Source organism: Phascolarctos cinereus, unplaced genomic scaffold (genome assembly GCF_003287225.1).
Source record: "Phascolarctos cinereus isolate Bilbo 61053 unplaced genomic scaffold, phaCin_HiC Scaffold_5;HRSCAF=322, whole genome shotgun sequence".
Taxonomy (NCBI): domain Eukaryota; kingdom Metazoa; phylum Chordata; class Mammalia; order Diprotodontia; family Phascolarctidae; genus Phascolarctos; species Phascolarctos cinereus.
Genome location: NW_027555958.1, coordinates 284124974 through 284141061, shown reverse-complemented (window position 1 = coordinate 284141061; position 16088 = coordinate 284124974). Strand labels below are relative to the sequence as shown.

The window sequence follows — 16088 nt, the reverse complement described above, 5'->3', positions numbered from 1 at the left end:
ACATTCTTTTTGAAAGTGGGACTCTGGACTCCTCTACCCGCCTAATTCAAGAACAGGGAGCCAGGAAGAAGCCTTCTTGTCATTCCAAATGAAGAAGTCCTACTTCAGAGATGTGAGAAACATTTGGTGAAATGATGCCTGGGTGTCCAGCAGAACCATAAGCATAGTCTGGGCAGATGATCATTTTTGCTTTTTTTGGCCCACACTCACTAGAGCAAATCCTTTCCAGGCTCAGATCATCTCTTGCTTGCCTATTGAAACTTAAAGGGATTATTTCTGTCAACTGATGAAGCAAACTTTCTCCCATCTTCAAGTTATCTCAGTGTAATGTACCACACATGTTTGGCTAAGCTAGGGAAAGTGCATCCAAATCCAGTGAAGATGTTCTCCACCTGCACTGCTATACAATAGGCCTTTGGGTGGAGTAAGATCGTGGGGTTGAGAGGGAACCTGTGGCCTCTAGGCCACACGTGAGGATGATCTAAATAATCTAATAAAAACAGATGCAAGAGGGGTGAATGAATGAAACAGACAAGGATAGCAACAGCAACAGAGTGATAGGAGAAACAGCAAGATTTGGCAACTGATTAGATAAATGAAGTGAGTGAGAGTGCAGCCTTTCGACTGAGTCCAAGTTTTACAGAACAAATCTTTTTATGAAGAAAATTTGTTCTGTGAAGTTTGGATTCAGTCAAAGGGCCACACCTGAGGAACTAGAGGGCTGTATGCAGCCTGGAGGCCACAGGTTACCCACCCCTGTTTAGGTCTTTGGGGCAAAAGCAGGAGGCTTAAAACTCAAGATCAATTAAAGGAGCGAAGTAAAGTCTAAAACTTATAGCAGCCTCACACTCTGGTCCCTGTGGGTAAGAATAAAGGAAAGAAGGAAAGGAGCAATTACTAAATACATACTATGTGTCAGGTACTTTGCTGAGTGTTTTACAGGAATTATCTTATTTAATCATCACAACTCTGGGAGATAGATGCTATTATGATTCCCCCTTTGGCAATTGAGGAAACTGAGGCAGACAGAGATTAAGTTACTTACCCAGGGTCACACATCTAGTAAGTGTCTGAGGCTGGACTTGACCTCAGGACCACCACTCTATCCCCTGTACCACCAAGCTCACAGTTGTTGTTGTTGTTGTTGTTGTTTTAATTTTTGCCTTAAAGTAGTTTAAGCAAAACTAATAATAGGGGAAACATATGAACTTAAAAGAGAAAGGTGATTAAAATTAATGCTAGAGACACAAATGGAAGAACATGTAAATGCATCTTTTATCATTTTAAATGTGGATGATCTAAATAATCTAATAAAAACAGATGCAAGAGGGGTGAATGAATGAAACAGACAAGGATAGGAACAGCAACAGAGTGATAGGAAAAACAGAAAGATTTGGCAACTGATTAGATAAATGAAGTGAGTGAGAGTGAAAAGTAAAGAATGACACTGAAGTTGAAAACCTGGGGAACCGGTAAAATGTTAGTGCTGTCAACAATAATAGGGAAGTTTCTTGTGGGGGGGGAGGGAAAGGGAGGATTGGAAGGGGAGGGGTGTTGTATAAATATAATGAGGGTTTTTTGGAATGTTTTGAGCTTGAGATGACTATAGGACATCCAGTTAGAAATGTCCCATTGGAAAATGATCCACATGTACAAAAATATTTATAGCAGCTCTTTGTGGTGGCCAAGAATTAGAAATTGAGAGGATGCCCATCGACTGGGGAATGGCCAAACAAGTTGTGGCATATGAATGTGATGGAATACTATTGTTCCATAAGAAATGATGAGCAGGTAGATTTCAGAAAAGCCTGGAAAGACTTACAGGAGCTGATGCTGAGTGAAGTGAGCAGAACCAGGAGAACACTGTACACAGTAACAGCACCACTGTGCAATGACTAACTTTGATAGACTTACCGCTTCTTAGCAATGCAAGGGTCTAAGACAACTCCAAAAGACTCATGATGGAAAATGCTTTCCATATCCAGAAAAAGAGCTATGGAGTCTGAATGCAGATCAAAGCATACTATTTGTACTCTCTCCCTCTCTTTTGGTTTGTTTGTTTCTTTTTTCTCATGGTTCCTCTCATTGGTTCTAATTCTTCTTTACAACATGACTAATGTGAAAATATGTTTAAAATGAATGTATATGTAGAGCCTATATTGGATTGCATGCTGTCTTGGGGAGGAAGGAGGGGGAGAAAATTTGGAACTCAAAATCTTATGGAAGTGAATGTTGAAAACTAAAAATAAATAAATATTTTTTTTTTAAAAAGGAGAAAGAAAAAAAGAAACGGCCCATTGGCAATTGGTGATGCAAGACTGGTAAGAGAGACTAGGGCTGGATATACAAGTCTGAGCCATATGCTTAGAAATGATCATTGAATCCATGAGAGCTGATGAGAAAAGAGACAGCCGGGATAGAGACTTGGGGGACACAAAATTAGTGGCCATAACATGAATAAAGATCCAGCAAAGGACCTTGAGAAGGAATAGTCAGACAGATAAAAAGACAAAGAGAGAGACAGCAGAATCACAAAAACTCCAGAATGGAGAGAATATCCAGGAGGAGCAGGTGGTTAACAGTGTAGAATACTGCAGAGAGATCAAGAGAGATGAAGACTGAGAAAAGTCCATTAGATTTAACAATTAAAAGATCACTGATAATTTTAGAGAGAATAATTTCATTTGAATGATGAGGCTGAAAACCTGATTGCACAAAGTTTAGAAGCAAGTAAGAGAAGAGGAAGTAGAGACAATGGGTATGCATTTTCAAGGAATTTAGATGAAAAGGGGAGGAGAAATGTAGGATGAGCTAACAAGGATGATAGGCTCAAGAATAAGGTTTTTTTAAGGCTATAGACATGATTGTAGATAGCAGGGAAATATATGAGGAGACATTGGAGCATATCAGGAGACTGTCCAATGGGGACTCAGTCTTTGGAACCTATTCAGTTCCCTCCCTGCTGTGTATTCACATCAAGGCTACAGAGCCTGCTTCTAGAAATGTGTGATGGTACATAATGGAGAGCCTTGCTATCCAATTCAAAGCATGTGCAGTATGATATGACTGTTTCCTATCTCATACTGGATGGTGAAGAAAAGCCTTATAACTGGCTGCTGCTGAACACAAATTGAATATACATAGAAACAGTTGCAAAAGAGTTACTTGACCTCTGTCTCTCTTCCCTAGTTGCAAGTGAAGCAAGAAGAGTGGATCTGAAAATCACCCAAAAGAAAGATGTGGCATTTATAGTCTCTGAACTTACTCTCCCAAGCCTCTCATACGTTAGCAGGTTGGGTCACTGGGGTTCTTTTACAGCTATTTTCTTGAGCTCTCAAAGCCAGTGTATTCTCCTAATATCAAATACCCCAACATAATTTGATAGTACCAGTTAGCATCTCCCCAGTATCATTTAGCCAGTTGCTATCTCTTTGATGGGCAGCTAGATGAAACAGTGGATAGTGTGCTGGGCCTGGAATCAGGAAGACCTAAGTTCAAATCTAGACTCAGACACTAGCTATATGACCCTGGGTAAGTTACTTAACCTACTTAACCCTGTTTGCCTCAGTTTCCTCATCTGTAAAATGAGATGGAGAAGGAAATGACAAACTACTCCAGTATCTTTGCTAAGGAAACCCCCAAAAAGGGGTCACAAAAGAGTTGGATGACTAAAAAATAAGTAAACAAAAAAAGTGGACAGCAAATCACAGAATATCTGCACCTGCTCTGAAGTGGAGTCCAAGGCTTTCTGTTATATACCATTATGCATTTCTAGTAACAGACTCAGAAGCTTCCATGAGGACATGCATTAGGTAGAGAACACTGTGTATGCTCTAAGGACTGGGGTACTACTGGTCATTCTCCCTCTTCCAAAATGAGGAAGAAGAAGGAGGAGGACGAGGACAAGGATGAGGATGAGGAGAAGGACAAGATGAGGAGGAGGATGAGGATGAGGAGCAGGAGAGGAGAGACAGAGAGAGAAAAGATAGTAGGAGCAATCTGCTAAAGAAGATGGGAGAGGATGTTAATAACTATGGTAAAGACAATGATGAGACAACATGCAAAAATTTTTGTGTGCATCTAAATCAGTCCTCAGAGGAAATTTTATATTCCTAATAACATATATGAAAAAAATAGAAGAAGAATGGGTAAACACATTGAATATGGAACTTTAAAATTAGAAAATGAAATAAACCTAAAATAAGCACAGAAAAGGGAATCTTGAAAATCAGAGGAAAAATGAATTTGAAACCCTAAAGGCTATGGAACAGGTAAACAAAAGTATAAGCAATTATTTGGGAGGTGAAAAAACCCCCAACACAATGAATAAACCTTTAGCCAACTAGATTAAAAAGAAGAAGGAAAATCAAATTAATCAAATAAAACTGAATAATGTGATGCTATAGCGAAGGAATAAAAGAATGATCAAAACCAATTCATTGTTATATGCCAAGAAAATAGAATTTTTTAAAAATAGATTACCTATAAAAATATAAACTGCTCAAATTAACGGAACACCAAATAGAGATTTTTAAGGAACCTAAATGTCAGAAAAGGAAATTAAACTAGTTTTAAGGAAATAGCAAAAGGAAAAGCCTGGTGCAGATGGCTTTATAGGAGAATTTTAACAAACTATATCTATGTCTATATCTACATCTATCTTTTTATTTTGATACTGGGTTTCCCTATTTTGCCCACACTAATTAGCATGAAATCTTTGACCTTCTCTGTTTCTTATCTGTGCCTCTTCAACCCTCCTTAAGCAGCCTTCCACTCCTGAGGGGCTCACCATATTGGTACTGCACTTAGTGTGAATACCTTAGACCTACTGCAGCTCACAACTTTTGAACTCAGATGATCCACAAGCAGCAGAAACCATAAACATGTGCTAATATACATGGTTCAGACTTTTAGAGAACAATTAATTCCTGTACCGCACATATTAGTCTCAAAAATTGAGAAAGAAATGCCAAAGAAAAAATATTAATGCCATATTCTGCACTTTAGGCACAAGTCAGAAATAATCTTCATTAATGTAACAATAACCTAATAATACCCAAGCATTTCTTGGGGTTTTTATGTGTGTGTGTGTGTGGGGGGGAGTTTGTTTGTTTTGTTTTTTGGCCAGGCAATGGGGTTAAGTGACTTGCCCAGGGTCACTCTGCTAGTAAGTGTCAAGTGTCTGAGGCTGGATTTGAACTCAGGTTCTCCTGACTCCAAGGCCAGTGCTCTATCCACTGCACCATCTAACTTCCCCTTATCTAAGCATTTCTAGACTATAGAGAAAGAGATGTCCAAACTAACATAGTTCCTCTCTCTACCCTCCCCTTTTCCGTAAGGCCTTGGACACGACTACACCCCTAGATAATTTGAGGCAACATTTATAGGAATTTTGAACAAAGAAAAATTTATAAAATATTAAAATACAGTTTGGGGTCAACATTCCAAAACAAAGTCCCTACTTAGTTCCTTCCTCTACTTCTGAAGGACTGAAAATGATCTTCTCTTGGTGTATCAGCATCATCTCTTTGGAATAAAAAAAAGGTCCTATCATAGCACCATTGCTTTGGGGGATGGGATAAGAGAAGACTTTCCATAGATGAATCAACAACTCCATAGCTTCAGGGGATGGCAAAGGCAATGCCAATAACAAGAGATTTTTGTTGTTGTTGTTCAAAATTAGTTTCTGTCTTTAATACATTTCCTTAAGAAATGCCTTTTGTTTTTTACCCAGTTCACATTTCTAAGAAAAAATGGGAGTCCAGAAAGTTTTTATACCAGAGAAAATATTATTTTTTAAATGTTTTCACTTCTACTAAAATGAAGGCTGTTAGTTTATCATCCAGTTGTTTCAGTCGTGTCTGACTCTTTGTGACCCCATTTTGGGTTTTCTTGGCAGAGATACTGGAGTGGTTTGCCATTTCCATCTCCAGCTCATTTTACAGATGAAGAAACTGAGGCAAACAGGGTGAAGTGATGTGCCCAGGGTCACACAACTAGTAAGTCTCTGAGGTTGGATTTGAACTCAGGAAGATGAGTCTTGCTTCATCTACTGTGTCACCTAGCTGCCCAAATGTGCATTGTTAATATACTTCCAAGTCCCCCATGTTATATTTCTTGCCCAATTATTTGAAACATAATCTAAATTTCAAATTGCAGGATCTCAATTTTGTACCTGCTAATCAGTAGCAAGATATGTTATTCTAGTTCAGGGGTGTCAAATTCAGATAGAAAAGATGGACCATTAATCCAAACATAAAGATGCCTGTGGGTGGCATATTGACTTAGTTTTGAAATATATTATCTATGTTTTATTACACTTTTATTTATCTTGCTAAACATGTCCCAATTATGTTTAAATCTGGTTTGGGTAATGTTTGGGAATGTTATAGACCACCTGTAGCTCCTGGGTCGTATGTTTGACAACTTTTCTCTAATTCATCCAAAGTACAGAGTTCTCTGTGTTTTGCTTTGATACAGGGAATGCAGCAATATAATGAGATGAAAGGTATTATTTTTAAAGTATACCGATATGTCAAGTGATATAATAGAACTGGCCCATTGCCTTGAATTGGAGTACAGAAATACAGTGGGTAGAGACAAGTCCCAGTATTCAAATATACTTGAGTCTCCAGGCAGGCTTTTAACCTCTGAGGATTAAGCTCAAGGTCTCTGCCAATTAACAAAGCTGTATGGGATCAAGGTCATCCAATTTAAAGGCAACTGGAACTTTATTCTGTTGGTCACATCTCCAAAAGATATTCTAAACCCTTTAACCATGTATCACAGAATAGTTTTTTGAATCTATATAATGATTCTTCTATTCTATTGCTCTTATCTGGAGGGTATATTTGCTATTTATTTGTTCAATCCCACAAATTTTTATCAAATACTGTAACTATATCCTTATAGCATAGTATCTTTATATCTAAATATCTTTATATCTACATCTTTGTATCTAAATCTTTATATCTAAATCCTCATCAAATACTTGTGCACATTGCATCTGATTGGTTGTAAAGGCTAGAAAGTTCATCAATTTCCTGTTGCATACAGCATGTCTGACATTATGCCAGGAGCATGTAACTGTGAACCAATCTGGCTCTTGGTATGGTTTGAGCTCCTATATTTCCTGTTGGATTTCTTAATCCAACATACATTCCTCTCAGGTTCCCTGAGTCAAGTCTCAGATTCCTCTTATGGATCTACAGGTCCTACAGGCATGAAAAGTGCATTATGAATGTCCCAACCTTAGGACCTCCAGGCATAACTCCATGGCTATAGGTCAGAAGGGCTTCTTGATTCTTTGAACTGTCAAGTCAACAATAATGAGTGGTATCATGTATAGCACACAACTTACCATTCAAGAATATCTGGACCTCAAGAGTATTACTCTGTTCTATTAGATTGTCTTGATCTGTTGAACATTTTCAATCAGTAATAAAGAGAGGAGAGCTCATGTAGTTGCCTAGCCCCATAATGATTAGAGCCCTCCTAACCCACCTGAAGTTGATTTAATAGGCATCTGTTATGAGGACAGTGGTTTTTCTAATTCTAGTGAATAGAATTCACTCATTCCAGGACTTTATGTGTATTCCAGATTGAAATTGTAGCATAGGCTTTATTACAAAAGTATCTAATTAAATCTCATTTACTTCCCCTAAGCAGTGAGGACACTCAGAGTAAGTCTCTAACTTGTGTCAATTAGACAGCTGTTGTCTTGGAGTAAGAAGTGCATTCGAAAATAGCATTGTTAAAGAATGGATCATTTTGTAATCCCTGGCATCACAATATAACTATATACCTTATTTCTCAATTTTTGATTCTGAAATGAGATGGCAACATGGTCTATCTCAGACCACCAATGCTAAGAACCGTGTTTATATCTAACCTGCAGTGACATCAATATAAAGAATATTACAGTCATCAATGATGACAATTTATACCTTAGTCATTACAGATGTTTCACACACCAGTACAAACATTTAAGAGACACCTAAAAGAACATATTTGTGGCCACTGAGGTAACAGGGGTCAGACGGAAAATAGTTAAGTACCACTGGCTGTTCCACACAATGCATCTTATATTGCCGCTGAACTTTTCACAAGTCCTTCCAGAAAGGTGTTTTAAAAAATTTTCTTTTAAAGAAAAAAGAAAAAAAAAGAAAGGTGTTCATCACGAATAAATGACATTCTTTAGTCCTGGAGATGGTGATCACACTACCCCAAGATAGAGTCTCTGGTTCAGAATTGCATGTCATCTTTTAAACCAGAAAAGAGGTTACAAGCAAAGTCACCTTGTGACAATCCAAATGAGCAAAAGTTCATTTACAATGGAATACATGAACTCTGTACTGGACATCTTGGATTTCAGCAACCATTTGGTGTTCACAAGTGTCTGATCACAAAAGTCTTTCAGCAATTTCCCTGTGACTACTTTGAAGTCTACTTTAGCAGTAGGGTAAATATCAACTCAACGTAAAAATATTTGTAATGGATGTCTGGATCACTACCAGGCCTCCTGAGATGGTGTCTCTCCACATAGAGGATGCTAGGGAGATCCTTCTGGGAAAATCGATGACATGGGGAGAGACAAACAATGGTGCCTGCCTAGACATTCTGTAACTGGTTCCAATAGGCTAACCACATGTTGAAGAGAAGACTCATTGATTGGTTGTGGAAATCTTCAAAAAATGCCTGTCAGCCTCAGTTACACTGTGGTGGCCTAGTGCTCTTGAGGGAACTTTGCTGCTGGTGAAGGGAGTAGAACACGAGACCTTGTGAGTTTGAAAGGTCCAAAAGGCTCTTCAGCATTCTGGTGTTCCAGAGTTTGGTTTTTTTAGCCAGCCCAGTACAGGTATGAAGAGAGTGGTGCCTCCCTCCCTCTCATTGTCTCAGAGTCCAGATTTTGCAACTAGCAATATGGATGCCCGGAGGAGCAAGGAGAAATCTTCAGAAGTGACCTTCAAAAACCCAGGCTGGTGGTAGTTGAGATGCAGGCTTGTCTGGCAGTCATGCCACAATTGGGTATGAACTCAGTAGTGCTGAAGTTATGTAGGAACTGAACTAAATTTTGAGTCTACTTCCTCAGGAAATAAGTAGTCCAGGGAAGAGTGGCTAGGTGGCAAACTGGATAGAGCCCTGGGCCTCGAGTCTGGAAGACCTGAGTTCAAAAAGAGCTCAGACACCAGCTGTGTGACCCTGGGCAAGTCACTTAACCCTGTCTGCCTCAGTTTCCTCATCTGTAAAATGAGCTGGAGAAGGAAATGGCAAACCACCCCAGTGTCTTTTCCAAGAAAACCCCATAACAGGTTCAGAAGAGTTGGAAACAACTGTTGGGGTGTGTGGGATATTTATGTATTTATTCTCGCTGTGTGCCTGGAGTAAATATACCTTTGTAAAAGCTAATTGATGTTAAGTAAATACTAGGCTGCTAGTTATCAGCCTCTTAAAATGGAGGAAATACAATGTTTGAGGGCTCAAGCCAACAGCAGTAGAGAAAAAAATACCCATAAACCCTTAGAGGTACCCTGGATCCTTGGGGGAAGATGTAAGTAGCCTGGCCGGGAGTGATCATGCTACAATGTACATACATGCTATAAAAAGAGCATAGTCATCGTTATAGATCTAGTCATTTGAATAAAATTAGTTTGTATGATAAGAAAAGAAAAAAACTCCATTGTATGCTACTTTGTCTTAATAGCTAGTAATTCCATAGCTTTAAGGTTGGCAACATGCTTGATACTCACAACAGCCCTGTAGAATCGATACTATTTGGGGTAACATATTATTATGTACATTTCACAAATAAGGAAATTGAAGACTGCAGTTGAGAGACTTGGGCTGAGTCACACAGCTAGTTAAGTGGGTGTGGGTGGATTTGAATCCAGGTCTTTCTGCTTCCCAGTCCAACACTTGTGTCACTTCATTGTCTTTTGTCTCAGTCAGGTTTTCCAACATTATGTGCTTGGAATACAAAGTAGGTACAATAACATTGTTGAGCTATTAGAGAAAATTTTTTACTTTTTTTTTTGGACTGAAGTAACAGTACCAGTTAATAACAATGAACACAATTAATTCTCCCTTTTTCTCAAGTGTATCAGGCTATGCACTGGGGCAAAATAAGGGTTATTTTATGCAAAAACAAAACAAAACAAAAAACAAGCCTTGTAGAGGAGTAAGATCTTCTAGACTGGATAACAGAATCTGAAAAAAAATAAAATTAAGTCATCATTGTTCCATCTGACTAGTAAAAAAAGGAAAAAAAAGGCTAGAGATCTTGGCTCTGGAGTCATTCTCATCTCAGACTTTTTTTTCTAAATTGCCTAGCTGTTAAAAAAAAAAATTTAGGTGCAGCTAGGTGTCGCAGTTGATAGAGTACCGTCCCTGGAGTCAGGAGTACCTGAGTTCAAATCTGGCCTCAGACACTCAACAGTTACTAGGTGTGTGACCCTGGGCAAGTCACTTAACCCAATTGCCTCATTAAGAAAATTTTTAAAAATTTTAATTAAATAAAAAATTTTAAAATTGCCTAGTTGTCCTCAGGAATCTTGGATTGTTCTTCTGAAAAATCTCATTGTAGGCTTCATGCAAACTATAAACAAAGATGCCAGAATTTGTTCATGGCCTGGATTTCCCCAAATTAACTTTAGGAAAAAACTCTCCTAAATAACTTTCCTGGTTAACAACTGTCTGGGTCTATATTCTCCAATCACCCAAATCCATTTATATATCTACTCTCAATTAAGATAGAGATAATTTGAATAGGCTACAGGAGTATGATTTGGATTTCTAAGGAACAATCACCCAATTTACCATTTAAACTCAATATAAATGGTCTATTTCACATTTAGATTACTTCTAAAAAAACTACAGCAGAAGTTTATTGCTTTCAAATTATGTGTTCTGATAGAATTTCCAACTTACTCATGTTTGCTGTATTGTACCAAATTCAAATTAACTTTGACAAACCAGGAGTATATACATTTGAATATTTGGGATAGTTTTTAATCAAGGTGAAAGTATTCTGTCATCCAGAAAAAAAAAGTCTCAGGCTATGTAATAATTCTGGTTCACAAAGCATTCATAGCATTCAAATCAAAAGGGATCTTATTTCCTAATGGTTCAAATACATCACACTTTAGGCATCATTCCAAAATCAACAGGGCTTCTATAAAATAATTTCAGAAATTACCCTGCAAGAAACCTGGACTTAAAAACAAAATTTACTACCAGCCTAATAACAATCCAGCATCTACAAATCAGCTACACAGAAGAAAAAAGGGGAGGGAGAAGCCATACTATTCCTTGATGAATATTGGCATTCTATACTGATGCATTCAAAAAGCAGCATAGAGAAGTTATCACTTTTGTTATCACAGCTACAAATGAGTGGCTTGAGCAGTCAATATCCTGGGCACAAAACAATTATACTAGAAATTAATTGATCTTTCAATTAATTTATCGAACTCAATACAAATATACATTTTAAATTGCTCAATAATAACGCGGGAGGGCCGCTAGGTGGTGCAGTAGATAGAGCACCGGCCCTGAAGTCAGGAGGACCTGAGTTCAAATCCGGCCTCAGACCAAACACTTGACACTCACTAGCTGTGTGACCTTGAGCAAGTCACTTAACCCCAATTGCCTAAAACCTAAAAACAAATAAATAAATAAATTGCTCAATAATAGGTGTAACATGTATGCTCTGGCCTCTTTCCCAAAGCCAAGCAGGCTACATCTTCCCACGAGGGAACAGAGGTGTCAAATTTTGGGCCTCCCACTAGCAAGAGGCCTGAAAAACTCAGGGAGTGTAGCCCCACAAGATTAAAACGTAATTGAAAAATATTTAGCAAAAAATAAAAAGAAAATGCCACAATTTTTTTCCCAGTTGTGCCCAACTCTTTATGATGCATTTGGGTTTTTTTTGGCAAAGATACTAGAGTAGTTTGCCATTTCCTTCTCCACCTCATTTTTACAGATGAGGAAACCAAGGCAAAGAAGGTTAAGTGACTTGCCCAGGGTCACACAGCTAGTAAGTATCTGAGTTCCTACACCTAGCTGCCTCTAAATACCACATGCATAATGTTAATTTGTGGTTTCCTAAATCAATATGCAACTCTCAAGGATCCCCTTCTACTTGAGTTTGATGCCACTGTTCTAAAACACAGAGGGATTTGGATATCTTTTATGCACTGTCATTGGCTCAAGATAGCATTGGCTATATTTCCTTCCCATGCCCTCACCACAGTTAGGAGCTTGTGACTAGCATCTTCGTTCTATGTAAACACTTAACATTGATTAGCTTTTACTTTAAAGGTAAAAGAAGACACCAAGGTCATCCACTTTATCATGGGCCATCACCAGTCTTGATTTTTTTTTGTCCTACCACTAGATTTTAATGACTCTGGAAGAGAGAGTGAGGCTGATGACTTTGTGTAACTCTGCCTCTCTCAAATCCAAATTCAAGTGCAAGTCAAGGTGTCATCCATGATGTCATTGGCCCTCTTTGAAAGTGAAGGACCATCATTATCAACAACAGCTAGGACAAAATACAGAATATTTCCCCAACACCTCAGTTGCATAATCTCTCCAACATCACCTCGGCAGGGTAGGGAGGATGGGGGAAAGAGTTAGACTCAAAACTTAGCTTAATTCCTATATAATGTTGGCCCCATCAAGTTCATGTTTGCATGCAGCATAACAGGCTTAGAGCTCACCCCTGAAGATTGCTCTATTCTCCTTAGGAGACTGACGCTACACTGGCTGTAAAACCCAGCCTATATTCCAACTCCCAGATTGCAGGCCACTTCTCATTTTGCCCATATGAAGCATTTCCAAGTTGGTTTGTTATTTAAGAACTTTTCACTGTGCAATTCAATTCTGTCGAATCATTCAGAAACTCACAGTGGTCAGGTAAACCCTTGTTAAAATGAAAATTTTGCCCTTTTTTACCTCCCTCAAAATGTTTTTCTTGGCTTTTTATGAGGAAACTCCTATGTTCAAGGTGATTTGAAACAACTGTCCCTCTTTCCAAGCTGGAGAACAGAGTTATGAGAATAACATCTTCAAAATACTAGATAAGACTAATCCGAGGAAGAGATAATACTGCAAAACTACCTTTTTCCCTCTGTTCTTAGAGTCCCTGGTATTAAACTTTTACTGGCTTCAGAAGTCTGAGTGTGTCAAAGAAAGAGCAAACAGCAAGGAGTAAAGGCCTAGCTCTTTACTTCTTTGGGTGGGGGGTCAGAAAGAAGGGATTTTCTTTTATCTCCCCAAATTGATCATGATATCTAGCAGCAGAACTACTCACCCAGAGGAGGACAGACAGCAAATCAGTTGGAGAGTCAGTCTGAGGGTGTTTGAGGCACGTGAGGGAACATAGACAGACCAACACAGAGACAGAGGCCATCACTTGATCCTTGTGTTTAATCCAATTAAGAAAGCTATCCCTTTTGTGTTGTTCTTGAGTCCTGTCTGACTCTTCGTGACCCTATTTGAGGTTTTCTTGGCAAAGTTACTGGAATGGTTTGCCATTTCCTTCTCCAGCTCATTTTACAGATGAGGAAACTGAGGTTAAAACAGGGTGAAGTGACTTGTCCAGAGTCACACAACTAACAAGTATCAGAGGCTACATTTGAGCTCGGGAAGATGAGTCTTCCTCACTCCAGTCTATTCACTTCACTACCTCACTGCCCTCATCCTCTTGTTTACTATTGACCAAGTTGAAAAAGAATTATTAGAGGAAAAGAATTATAAAATTATAAATTAAAAAGAGGAAGGAATTGTTTTCAGAAAGATATTTCCTCCAAAGGTTTGAGGATATTAATATTACTATTGTTTTGTTTCATAAATTTTGATTTTTGACAAATCACAAACCCTAAGCTAGGTTTTATTTTGCTGTAAAATTTTCTCTTTTGTTTCACAGTTACTATAAAATGTAAATTGGGTTTCTTGGGTGACCAACAGAGGAAACTCTGAATCTCTTGTTTCTAATAGATTTTTGCCTAGAAATGCAAAGTATAGATTGTTTTCTTCCACAGGGGAAAAGAATCACTGTATTTCCTTTACCTTCAAAATGTTGACATAACTGAGATAATTAATTGCTCTTTTCTCCGTCATTTAGACAACTTGGCTCAGTAGAACTTTAGCCTTGGGGGAGGGGGAAGGGAGAGGATGGCTCAGTTATTATGGTAGTGGGATCATAATTCCAGGAAGCATTTATTTCCTTGTTAAATCTTTCCCCCAGTACCAGACCGTGCAAGTAATGTTCTCTTTTCAGGAAATTAGATTTCCAGTGACTGCTTTTTACCTGCAATTTCTCTAAATGATAGTCTTGTACCACTTGTGCACCAATGTTCTCATGACAATTAAAGGGTCATATTTAACATTCAGTGGTTTTCACATTTAGATTCACTTCCCCCTTAATGTATTCTCTAAAGGGACAGGCAACTTATCAAGTAAATACTGTGAAGTGGCACCTAGACACAAATATTGGTTGCCCTCGGAAATCTTTCTTTTTCCCCTTTTCTCTCTATAGCTCTCCCCCTCCTCCCTTCTTTCCTTACACATTCTATTCCCTTTGTCTTTATTTTTTTCTGTAATATTTCCCTCTTCCCATATAGCAATTGCTTATCTCTTTGTACTGTGGGCTGACTCTTGCTGACATTACCACTTAGAGGAACATTCTTTGCCGTGATGAGGATGCCAGAGGCAAAAGCTTCTATCTTGACAAACTGCTTTTACAGAAATAGGAAGCCTAAGAATATGCGTTTGTACTTTCTTCTCACTGAGGTAGGGGGAGTGGGAATTCACAGTGCTGAGCAAATGGGTAATGTTGAATTAAGCATAGGTTCTAATCCTAATTCTGCCATTAACCAGAATGACTTTGTCAAATCACTTAACCAAGTGACTTCTATGGCCCTCAGGTTCCTTATTTTTAATGGGGTTCAAAGTCTTGAATTAGCAGGCAGTGTTTTAGATGGCCCCCACCTTCATGTGGGGCAGTTAGGTGGTGCAGCTGCACAGAGCACTGATCCTGAAGTCAGGAAGACCCAAGTGCAAATACTGCCTCAGACACTTACTAGCTGCGTGACCCTGGGCAAGTCACTTAACCCTGTTTGCCCCAGTTTCCTCATCTGTAAAATGAGCTGGAGAAGGAAATGGCAAACCACTTTAGTATCTTTGCCAAGAAAACCCCAAACGGGTTCACAAAGAGTAGAATGTGACTGAAACAACTGAACAACAACCTTCATGTGAGAAAGGTCATTCTTTCCCACCTCCTCTCTTTAGCTATCCTGTGGACTTGACTTTTCCTCAATCAAAGCTTTCACTCCGCCACTTATTTAGGAGTTAGGTGGCCCCCTTTTAACATTGGGAAAGTAAAATTGCCTAAGGTTGACTGCCTCTGAGGGAAACAACCTCACTTCCTTGATTACCAAGCCTGTTTACTCATTGCTTAGACTTTAGTCAAATGAAAACCCCAGGTTCAGGTCTTGTTCTGCTTTGGGAAGCTATGGAATATATTATCATTAAGATACTTTCTCATTTTGCTCTAGAGCCCCTAAACAGCACAAAATCTTAACAAAGCCTGTGTTCCTTCCCTCTTTCTCCAACTCCACCCCATATCATGCCAATGTCATTGTCTTCTCTCTGGATCCTCATTCATGAAATGCACCCAAACCAGGAGCTGTTATGATCCATTAAACTTGATGTTAAATTATGTTAAGCATATATTTAAACAGATCTTAAAGGATAACTTTGGAGGTAATATAAGCTCTGTCTGGAGTGTTATAGAAGAACCTCTCAGTCCTTTGGAGGGAAAGTTCAGCAAACATTGAGTCCTGGGGGACTCAGTCTACCCCAGGAGCTATAGCAGTCACTTGGAGCTCCAGTGGTTGCTCAGTAGAAGGTGTGTACCAGCCTATATGATCCTCTAGTCCCCTACTCTAGTCCCTACCTTCCCTATTTTTCTCACTTGAACCATATGCCCAATGTCACATACCTTGGACAAACTCAGTCCTAAACCTCCACGCCCTTACTCACTTGTTGCTCTTCACGGATTTCTGCTCTTTTGGGATGAAGGAAGA

At 38.8% G+C, this 16088-nt stretch overlaps 1 pseudogene; it reads right to left on the bottom strand.

Moving 5' to 3' along the window:
* Positions 1-79: 79 nt before the first annotated feature.
* LOC110219290 (peptidyl-prolyl cis-trans isomerase FKBP1A-like) overlaps positions 80-16088 on the bottom strand; it is a 31329-nt pseudogene continuing 15320 nt past the window's right edge.